This window comes from Chinchilla lanigera, unplaced genomic scaffold (assembly GCF_000276665.1).
Source record: "Chinchilla lanigera isolate Chin_1 unplaced genomic scaffold, ChiLan1.0 scaffold00042, whole genome shotgun sequence".
NCBI classification, from domain to species: domain Eukaryota; kingdom Metazoa; phylum Chordata; class Mammalia; order Rodentia; family Chinchillidae; genus Chinchilla; species Chinchilla lanigera.
Window position 1 is genome coordinate 18858151 of NW_004955443.1, and position 12003 is coordinate 18870153.

General features: G+C 37.9%; 1 protein-coding gene across 5 annotated transcripts in view; it reads right to left on the reverse strand.

Annotated features, from left to right (window-relative positions):
* The window catches only part of Rbpj (recombination signal binding protein for immunoglobulin kappa J region), a 246381-nt gene that overhangs the window by 75090 nt on the left and 159288 nt on the right, over window positions 1-12003 (reverse strand). Inside the window, exon 1 of one of the 5 annotated variants that reach the window (XM_005392030.2) lies at window positions 2133-2755. The exons of the other annotated variants lie outside the window; for them this stretch is intronic. The gene's annotated coding sequence lies outside the window, so the exon portion shown is untranslated. Of the gene's footprint in view, window positions 1-2132; window positions 2756-12003 lie in introns of those variants that run through there. 5 annotated transcript variants of the gene reach the window in all.

Here is a 12003-nt window from a genome sequence, read left to right on the forward strand (position 1 = left end):
GAAAAACGGAAGTTTTGCTAGTACCATGTAACAGTCATTTTCAGTGTCAACCTTCACATGAATATGTGTCTGCCCTTGCTTTCAGTCTTTTAAGTTAAGTCTCACAAATCCATATGCCAATTATTTCTCCAGTTTTCTTCTTAAGGAATACAAATAACCTAAAAGACAAGTCTAAAGACTTGCTAAGTGCCAGTTCCATCCCTGAATGACAATATTTTTTTCTAAACTGAATAAGAGCTGGAAATAATCCACATCCCTGTACTAAAGGAAATTTGTTTAGAGATGGAACAGTTTCATTCAAACACCTTTACTCCTGGTGTCAGCATTACTGAATCATATAACTGCATGGGAGTCATTCAATCAAAAACAACTCCAGTCCCTAAAGTTTACATTGGTTGATAAAATGCATATAATTGAACAGATAGGTGGCAATGCTGTCATGAAATATATATTTGGTTTTTAATCCCTATTTCTCACATACATCTCCTAAAATCCTTGGAATCTTCAGCTGTAAGTGTGTTTTGTATACTAATGAGTTGACAGACAGCTGGCAGCTTCCAGGAGGCTTCTTAAAGGGGCTGACCTGGCAGGATTGGAGTTTTGGAACTTTCAGCCCCTCCGCACAACTTCTGGAAAGGGAAGTGGGTCTGAAGATTAAACTGAATACCAATGGCCAATTACTTAATCAATGATGTATAAGTAATGAGGCCTCCATAAAGATACAAAAGGTCAAGGTGTAGAGAGCCAAGCACGTGGAAGTTCTTGGAGTGTGTGTGGTGTGCCCAGGCAGAGCACAGAAGCTCAAAGTTTCTTCTTCCCATACCTCGCCCTATTCATCTCTTCAGCGGGTATTCCTCATCTCCTTTGTAATACACTGTACAATAAACCAGTAAATGTAAGTAAGGGTTTTTCTCCAGTTCTGAGCTGCTGGAGGAAATTAGAGAACTCCAGTGGGGTTGTAGAAGCCCTCGTTTATAGACTGTCTAACAGAAACACAGGTAATACCAGCTGATGCTTGTGATTTGTATGGCAGGGATAGGGAAGTGGCTTCTTGGGCCTGAGCTTTCAACCTGTGGAATCTGCTTTTAGAACTGAAATGAACCAGAGAACAATCAGACAGTGTCTACTAGAGAGCTGCTTGTTCACTTGGAGGGGAGGGTGTCCCCATATACATCGGGTTACAGAAGGCTTCTGTGTTAATTGTTTAGTATGAGAGCAGAGGAAAAATTATTTTCTACAGAATGGCTAACCACTAAGTTTTACTGCCAAATCTATGATTGTCTTGGCAGGTATCCGTGTCTCCCCTCTTTACTCTGTCTCACCATTCTTACATAAAAACATTTGAATTATTCCACTTTTAATATATAGTAAGAAATATACATATCACATTTTAAATCTAAGAATCTACACTGCAGTAGCAAGTTTAATACTATGCAGTTACCTGGAAGAATACTTACACAAAGTAAAACTAAGCAATAACTTATCAAGAAGTACATACTTCACTGTCATAAAACTAAGATTACTGGAAGATGAGTGATCAGGCAATCCTTAACTAAAGTTAACCCATAAAGAGGGATTCCCTGGAAAGTAGGTGACAAAAGTTCTGTACCGAACAGCTGATGCAAAGGTTAGTACACAAAGAGCAGAAGATGACAATGTTTCTCAGCTAGGGCTACAGAACATGTGCTAAGGAGAAAGTGAAAGTATTTCCTGAGTGAATATAGAGTCAATTGATGAAAATATTTCAAGGCCAGTATCAGAAAACTAACACATTTCTAAAATTTAGATTTTTGTAAATTGCGGGGAATGCAGATTACAAAATGAAGACCACTTTTCAGAAAGCTGATAATGGTGGCAAAACTACATACAGGAAAGATCTTGATCAGAATAGAAAGTAACTAATGAAGCCACAGCCATCTTTTTAAACAGATGATTTTACCACCTCGCCTCTCCCTACTCCTGCTTAAAAGCAGTGTACAGCTCTGTGTGTGTTCCTGTGTGTGTGTGCACGTATCTGCCTGTCTCCCAGATTAACTTCACATTATTTCCTATACTCTACTCCTCCAACAGTTATACAACCGTTCTTATACAACTATTTATAAAGCATTTACATTGTATTATAAATAACTTACAGGAGTTTTAAAGTGTAAAGCATATGTAGATTATATGCAAATATTATGCCAGTTGCATCCATGGATTCTGCTATTATAGAAGGAACAGAAATACATTTCCAAGCCAGTTACTAAAGCCTCCTCCATTGGCCTTGGAGTCAATCCCCTGTAGACACCAAGAGACAAATGCTTTTTTTTTTTTTTTTTTTGGTTCTGATTGTTCAAAGTGTAACATACAGTCATTATGAAATACGAGATCAACTCTACCACAAACTACTGCTAAAGTATAAACTCCAGGGTTAAAATGGATATCAATAACTTTAAACTCTTCTCCTTTTATTCAGCCTCACATAGTAATCTGAAATGACAACAACGAATGTATTAAAATGTTTGCTGAGATACTACTTACTAGGAAAGGCCTAGCTCAGTGACGGTGAACCTTTCAGAGCTTTCAATGATACAAACAGCCTGCTGCAGGATGCATGCCGTTAGGTTTGCCACCACTCACTTAGGTATTTTTTTCTAATAACAGAGGAATGGTTAAATTGCAGCATATAGGTATAATGGAAGCAGTCGTTTAATAATATTGAAATAAGAATATGCTAATATGCTACCTATACATATGATTAGCTATATACAATGTTTCCACATTGCTTATTTTTGTATATATTCATTTACGTATTTTGAGCAGGATAGGAAATTCCAAACATCTATAAATGTGTTAAATTCTATGAGATTAAGAACCACGTCAGATGTACACATTCCTGTACATTCCCACTTACCACAGGGGTTAGGTAGTAAAGGTTGGGGGTTCAATAATAAATCCTAAAGAGAAGACTGCCTGTGTCTGATTCTCTACTGCTTACAAGCTATAAGACCTCAGGCAAGCTAAGTAACTTCTAGGTACTTAAATTAACCTCTAGATATTTTACTTCTATTTGAAAAGGTGGGATTAATTATAACAGCTATACAATAGAAGAAAACATGAATTAATATGAATAAAGTATTTAGAACAGTGACTTAAGTGTGAAAAACAAAACTTAATACATTAAGGGGCTGGGGATTTAGCTCAGAGGCACAGGGTCTGCCTGGCAAGCGTAAGGTCGTGAGTTCGATTCCCGGTACTGGGGAAAAAAAACAAAAAAAACTTGATATTAAATGCCTAGAATGTATAATATCTTCCACATGCTAAATCAAGTAAGTGCTTTTACATGGACTTTTGCATACATAGTGTACAGAAGAAATTCTAAAAATATGGAATATCAAATTGATAAATATTAAAACAGGCATAATTTATCAGATGTGCTCTACAGGCACTTTGAATTTTTTTACTTTTTTAATTTTATTCTTTTTTTATTTTTTGAAATAATGTGTCCCTATATTGCCCAGGCTCACCTTGAACTTGGCATCCCTCTGCCTCAGTCTCCCAACTGGCTGGAATTAGAGGTGTGAGCCACTGTGCCTAGTGACACTTGAATTTGAAACAAACTTTGTCAACCAAGTACTTGGAAAGAGTCTTATTAAATACTGACAGAACTCATATACTGTAAGAATTTCAACTCTAAGGGTTTTGCTTATGTAAGGACTTCAAATCTTTAAAGCTAACCTCAGTTTTGAGTAATTTTCAGACTCTTTCCTGGACTAAGAAACTATTCTAATTCTTACCTTGATAGGAAAACTCTTCATACTCTTCCCAATTAAACACTGTGGGCAGGGAAAGTCCAATACCCACAGACAAGAAGCTAAAGCCAGGATTAATGAGACCTAGCAGCCAAAAGACACCTGTGATCCAGGGGTTCTGAAAGATGAGCTGTTCGGTTAATTTTACTTCTGGGTAATATGCAATTGGGGAAGCTCTTTCCTTAAAAATGTATATCCTGATTTTCAATAACATTAAAATTTCTTCTGTTGAACTGCTGATAATGCTGCCCTTGAAGTGGCAAAAGCCCATGGCTCAAAAGACATGGAAAGGAATATTTAAATATAAACGTGTGTACCTATCCCTCTGCAAATGGATCAGGATTACCAAGATGTCACCTGTCTGGGAGCCCAAACCTGAATGAGGAAAAACGAAGAGATGGAAAAACTAGTTCACAAGAGCTGAGTACAGGATGTTTAAAAAGGAAACGGAGCATTAAACTAACCTATAAACACCCTGTACATTTATTCAAAATGAGCAAGTCAAGAGAAATGTCTTTTCCTTCCGAGGACTGAAGAAGAAACTAAGAAATGCGAAATAGCCTAAACCAAAAGTACCTCTGTTCCTTCGTCTTTCTACATACATATTTATGAAAAATGGCTTACTAGCAAACCAAAGTCCTCCCTATCATTTTCTGTTTTAGCTTAGTTATATGAGTGTCTTTTGGCTTAAAAATGCAAATTTTAGTGACTTACAGGATTACATGGTCATGAGTAATAAATAATGTGCTGATGTAGACTTAGGAGTCTGGAGCCACAGGTGAGGAACATACTGTTGTGATTTCTGATGAGACACAACTTCTCTATAGACAGTAAGTGACAAATGTATGTGAACGGTTCATTGACTTTTAAAGTATAATCTTCAATGTAATTACCGCCAAAACCACAATTCTAACATCAAAATATCTTCCTAATAATTTTTAACTTAATGTTCAAGAAACATTTATGCTTTAAATTAGAACTTCCTTTTGTAAAAGGTTGTCTGTTAATGTTTTCCTCCTTTTATTTTTAAAATTAAAAAAAGTAAAAAAAAAAAAAAAAAAAAAAAGAACTTCCACACTCAAGTTATCTAATCTGTGGCTCTAATTCACACTTGCAAATATTTTCTTCTCAGTCTTGATAAATTACTTGTTCAAAAGATATCTCAACATCTATCTATATGATGTCAGTTCTTTTTAAGCAGTGAGAATACCTGAGTGTACAAATCAGACCAAATTTCTTGGCAGCATACAGCTTAGAGTAATCAGAATGACAAATGGTGATAAATACTATGACAAAAAAAAGGGAAGACAAGAATAGGGAAGACATATAATGGGATGCAATTTTAAAGAAGCCTTCACTGAGGTATACTTTGAATACAGATCTCAAGATGTAAAAAGGGACAGACAGCAGGTCTGAGGCCGGTCACAGTGGTGCACACCTGTATCCCCAGAACTGAAGAGGGTGAGGCAGGAGGATCGCCATGATGAGGCCAGCTTGGGCTACAAAGTGAGTTCAAGGCCAGCCTGATCGCACAGTAAAACCCTGCCTCAGAAAAGACCAAAAAAAAAAAAGCAAACAGGCCTGTGGACCCTACAAGAGCAGATTTCAGCAGAGCTCGGTGTGGCTAGAAGACAGTGATCAGAGGAGTGGCAGGGAGTACGTCAGGAGACAGAAGGCTGTGGAAGTATGCATGTGTTCAGTACCTGCGTGTGTATGCACATGTGTACATGTTCTTAGGACAACAAAGATCATGCAGGCCCTTCAGCTTTCTACCCTATAACTTGAGCAACAGAAGATCAAGATCTAAGCATAACTAGAGGAAGAATAAAGTGACTGGGCTGCTGTGTTGAGAAGTGATAAGGCACAGGGATGACAGGAGAGACCAGCTAGGAGGGTTCTGTGACAATGCAAGGAAAGGGTGATGAGGGCCAAGGATATAGCTCAGTGGCATAAGTGCTTGCCTGGCAAGCCTGAGGTCATGAGTTCAATTCCCAGTACCAAAAAAAAAAAAAAAAAAAGAAAGAAAAAGAAAGGGTGACGAGGCTTAGACCAGGGTGGAAGCAATGGACACATCAGAGGTGGTGAAACTTTGGTCTGGTCAAGACAACAGTAAGATTTGCAGACACACTGGATGTGGCATTGGAGAGAAAGAAGACAGCGATAGTGACTTCAAGGTTTCTAGCCCGTGATCCAGAGCACAGCAGCTATTATTAGAGTGGGGAAGACTCCAAGAGAAGATCTGGGGGAAGGATTTTTTGATGTAAAACATTAGATATGCTCAGGCATTCAACAGTCTGTTATAGCTCATCAGAACTTTCTGCAACAGGTAGAGAGATGTTTTAAGTCTGTCCGTCTACTTGGTACTTGTAATTGACTGGTAGGTTAGCTCTTATCTGCAGCTGGATCTTTATAAAACTGATGAAGTAAAAGTATTATTTATTAAGCATGAGCTCTAAGAACTTAATATTTTAATTATGTATCTCTGTCTTCTGCACATAGTATTCAAGAACGCAATTTGGTAAAAATATTTATGAAAGTTCCTAATTACAAAGACTAACTGTAATATGATACCTACTTTTGCCATCCATGGTTCCCACCTCATAATTCTCATAAGTCCTGTTTTCCTAAATAATGAGAATGATAATGTTAAAGTATTTTTGCCTTTTGTCCTTGGTTCCTGAGCAGCTTTGGAGTGATAAAGGTGAAAAGCCAGCCCTTTGTTATAATACTGGGATGATCTGGGCCTCGGAAAGCAAAATCTCTCACATCTCCTGCCTTCCAATCTGCTCCTGTTTCCTACAGAGGTATTAGAAACTAGAATTTCTCTTCCCCATTAATCTGGAGCACAGATTAATCTTCCCCCACCGTTGTCTCAGCATTGGCTATGAAGAAATTCTATGACCTAGTTTGTCTGATACCTCCATGTTGGAGGGGGTCCTTCATGCTGCACAGAGGTGTCAAGGAGAACCTGGACAGGCCTGGCTGGGCTTCCAGACTCAATCTATTAGAATTACCTCATATTTTTGGTCCAATCATATTCTGACACAGTTGCCCACACTTCAGTCACCTAGAGATGAAGTCTCCCTAATAACCCCAAAGGACAGGGTTTGCAGAACTTGTGGACAACTTAAGACATGGAGGCTTACAGGAAAGTAAACAAAGAAATCATCCACTTGGCAGGGAGGGTAGCACACACAAACGACAGGGACAGAAGCTCCTGTGTCTGGACCTTCCCAAGCCCTGCCCTATGTATCCTTTTGTTGGGGTATTTACTTGTATTCTTCAAAACACACTGCTAATATAAGTACAGTGCTTCCCTGAATTCTCTGAGCTACTCTAGCAAATTAATAGAAGCCAAAAGATGGTCACAGAAACCCCAGCTACGAGTCAGTACATCAGAAACACCAGGGTCCTCACCTTGCAACTGGTATCTGGAGTGGGGACAGTCTTTGGAACTGAGACCTCAACCAGTGAGTTCTGATGGACCTTCAAAATTGAACTGAATTAGTCAACTCTCCCCACTGGTGTCTGTAACAGAACTGTTTACTTACCAGTGGAGAGAAATCCCACACATTTTGGGATTTACATGAATCTCACATTTGTGAGGTGATTTCTGTAATAAGTGCACAGTAGGAGAAACTGAGTTTGACCTGCACTATATTCTACAGATACTACTGCTATTCTGTATTCAGAGAGCATAGATATAAAATAATAAAGATGATTTTGGCTAAAAACCATAACCAAAATGCCTCTCCATGTGAAACCTATGGCTAAGAACTAACGAATTTAACAAGCAACACTTAGGGAATGAGCTAAACTTCTCATTTAAACTAACCAGTACTTGCTATTAGCTTATCTTTAAATATAAGGTTGGGAAAATGAAATCAAATCTAAAGAGCCATCTTAGAACTACTTCAAATGTCTCCAGAAACTTTTGCTACATTGTTTTAATTGTCCATTATCCTTTTCATACATATTTTATATTCTCTTATTTTCAATATTCCAATGACTGATAAAAATCTAATGTGCAGCATTTTGTGTATATGTTTTTGTTCTGTTTTGTTTGGAGACAGGGTCTCACTATGCAGTTAGGCTGAGCTTGAACTCACTATGTAGCCTAGGCTGGCCTCAAACTCACAGTGATCCTCCTGCTTCAGCCTCCCAAGTGCTGGGATTACAGACATGCACCACCATGCTCAGCTTGTGTACACGTTTTAATAGGAAAGGGAAATCTTGTTGATGAGTTCCAAAACATAATATAGTTTGCTGAGGTGAAATTGTGTTCAAATATATTAATAGAATTCACAATTTCAAGCCTCAGACATACAACTACAACTCTGCTAAATAAACACAGACTATAGAGAGCTTAAAAATTAAAACTACAACTCTGCTAAATAAACACAGACTATAGAGAGCTTAAAAATTAAAAGTGTTTTTTTCCCTTTATACTGTACCTAGTCTCATTCCCCACTGTTCTCATTTTAACTAAAATTAGAAATCCCTTGCCACAAGTTATCAAGATTTTGAAGAAAGCTTCATAAGTAACAGGTGATACTACTGAACAAATTTTAGTACTTCTCAACAATTTGAAGGAATAAGCTATTCAAACATACAATATCGTGAATGAATCTCCAGAGAATTAAACTGACTGAAAAAACTGTGCCAAAAAGATTTCACACTGTATTATCCCAGTATATAACATTCTGGAAATATCAAAATTATGGAAAAGGAGACAAATAATGGTTGCTAGATGGTGGAGAGCAGGAGAGAAGTGTTTCTGTAAAAGAATAGTATGAAAGATGTCCACGATGACAGGAACAGTCTGTATCTTGACTGTATCATGTCGATATCCTTATTGCCATAGAGTTCTGTAGTTTTGCAAGACTTTGTCACTGGAAAAAAAACAAAAGCTGCAAAGGAAAAAAAAAAAAAAAAAAAAGAGGAATTTTTTCCCTTTATACTGTACCTAGTCTCATTCCTCACTGTTCTCGTTTTAACTAAAATTAGAAATCCCTTGCCACAAGTTATCAAGATTTTGAAGAAAGCTTCGTAAGTAACAGGTGATACTACTGACAAACATCTACTTTAGGACACCCACATCACTTAAATTATATCCTCAGATAAAGGGGCTGTGGTATTTCATTTATCCAATAAATCAATGTCTTTCTTCCCTTTTTTGTTTGTTTGTTTGTTTGTTTGTTTGTTTGAGACAGGCTCTCACTATGTAGTTCAGGCTGGTCTTGAACTCACTATGTAGCTCAGGCTGGCCTCAAACTTGTAGTGATACTCCTACCTCAGCCTCCCAAGTGCTGAGATTACAGGCGTGTACCACCACACCTGGTCTTCAATGTCTTTCAAAATAATTCTTCAGTTAACCATATTATAGCGTGTGTGATAGCTTCTGTTTTGAGCATATCAAAGTACACATAACTGTGTACACATTATCTATCCTCACAATAATCCAAGGATTATATTTTTTAAATCCTAGCTTTTCTCAAACCAGTTTATACTACACCTCTGACCATTGTGATTCCCATCACCAGTAGAATACCTATTTTAGGCCACTTTCCTAATAGTAAAGAAACATTACATTCAAGTTGTACAATATAAGACCTTCCATAATCACCCTTGTGGCAACAAATACTATTTTCCAACAATGGATCTACCTATACAAAAGCATAGTAGTTATGGTTTATTAAGCTCAATTTTATCTGTTCATTTTTTTTCTGTTATTTACCTATTCACTTTTCAATAACCAGGCAATTCATTCTGTAATCACTAAAAATAACCAAGCTCCCATATAAGCATAAGCACCCCAAGTCTCCACAATAAATGGATAGTTAAAAATGTGATACACTGCATACAACAGGTACTATTCTGCCTTTTAAAAGGAAGGAAATTCTGACACATGCTATTTTTATAAACCTTAAAAATTCCAAGGTAAATGAAATAAGCCAGTCATAAAAGACCAATGCTCCGTGACTCCACTAATATGCCTAGAGTAGTCAAATTCAAACAAACAAAGAATGATAGTTACCAGGCACTCAGGACTCAAGGAAATGGGAGAGTTACTGTTCATCGGCTTAGGAGTTGTTTGGGAAGATGAAAAAGTTCTCAAGATGGATGTAAGTGATGGTTGCACAGCAATGTGAATGTACTTGATCTCACTAAACTATTCAGTGAAAAATAGTTTAAAATAGTTTAAAAGTTGGAGAGAGGGAGGGGGTGCATATACATATATGTATATTCAACCACAATAAAACAGGAACTGGACACACTTGGAAATATACAACGGACAGTACTTTCTTCCTTGTATTTTGATGAAGTTTCCCTTGTTTTGCCCCAAGCCTAGTTGTCCATTTTGATCTTTGTAGACAGCACCACCTTATGCACCTAGATAGCTCCAACGTTCAATCTTTCTCCTTCCCATTATCAGCCAACTAGTCTTACACACTGATTTTAACTGTGTAACACAAGTGGAGTCTGATCCTTTCTTTCACAGAATAAAATAAAACATTTTCAAGTAATCTAAGTATTTCAAAGTTAATGTACATAACATTTTTCTTCAAGAATGTTCTCTTCCTTTACAATGTTTGACTAGAGCAAATAAAGTAATTCATCTTCCCTAGGTATCATCAATTTACAGTAAAATTAAAAGTTTTTTAAAACTCATGAACTGACAAGCCTCAGGTTTTTTAATCCATCACCATGCAAAATGCAGAAGCCATAGAAGCAAATCATTCATCTGAATACATGTTCATCTCACAATCTCATACCCAAAACCTGTTTCTCTTATCAAAGGATGGCAACCCTATAATTACCATTGCTCAGGTCAAACCACAGGGAGTCATCTGTGATGCCTGTCTTTATTTCACATACCATCTATCCAGGTGCCCACTACCTCAGGGTCTTTATAGCTGCTGTTTCTTCTTACTGGAAGGTACTTCTCTCACACATACAAAGCCTCCCAATCTCACTTCTTTAAGGTCCCTTACTTCAATGTCAAGCTCAGTGAGACCTTCCATAGGTACTTTATTGAAGGGCAACCTTAACGATACTTCCTGTTCTGTGGTCAACTTTTTCTTCTTCCAAAGTTTTTATCTCAATTATTATTTCTTTCTGTCTCTTCCACTAAAATGTTATACAGAGTAGTTAATTCAGTGCCTTCAAGAATTCAACATTTCCCACTAGGTTAGAGGGCAAAATGACTTTCACTAGAAATTACTAAATGTTATTCTTTTTTTACATTTGCTTTGTCGTGCCTAAAATAGAGCTGGTACTCAACCTCACGTGAATCAGTCTGGGTCAGATGATCACACCTGAGGAAAAAGGTGGTGTTCCACAATGCTAAGGGTTAATAATGGTGCTCTCTCAGATTTGTTTCAGCATGTCACACAACAGGTATGCCTAATTAAGTAATTTTATAAAAATAATCCAGTGTTCTGAGAACTCAGCCTCAATATGATTACGGCGTAATATAATTTCTACAACAGAACAGGTCTTAGCGATATAAGCACACTAAATAACACCTCCTCTTCTTCCTCCTCTTCACCTGCCTCCACCTCCTCTTCCTCCTAGTATTCCCTCTTTATCAAATAAAAACAATGCTTAATCAGATATAGCAATCAAGAAGACAAAAATAACCAAAATGACTTAAGAAATAAGCAAAACTCTCAACCATCAGCTTACTCTACATATAAGTTATGCCCTGAAAAATCAGCATATAAAGTAATCATAAGGCTGGGGATGTAGCTCAGTGGCACAGTGCCTGCCTGGCAAGTGTGAGGTCTTGAGTTTGATTCCCAGTAGCGAAAGGAAAGGAGAGGGAAGGGGAGGGGAAGGGAGGGGAGGGGAGAGAAGAGGAAAGGGAAGGGCAGGGGAAGGGAGGGGAGGGGAGAGAAGAGAAGAGGAAAGGGAAGGGCAGGGGAAGGGACGGGAGGGGAGGGGAGGGGAGGGGAGGGAAGAAAAAAATCCTAAGTAGCAGGAGACTTACAAAACTAAGTACCTACACCATGTATTCTCTAGAAAGTTTAGATTTTTTTTGTTTGGTTGGTTTTTTTTGTCTTTTTGAGACAGGGTCTTGTCATGCAGTTCAGGCTGGCCTTGAGCTCACTTTGTAGCCCAGGCTAGTCTAGAACTCACAATGAGCCTCTTGCCTCAGCCTCAGAGGGGGAGGGAAGGAGTGGGGAAGGGGAAGGGGAGGGGAGGGGAG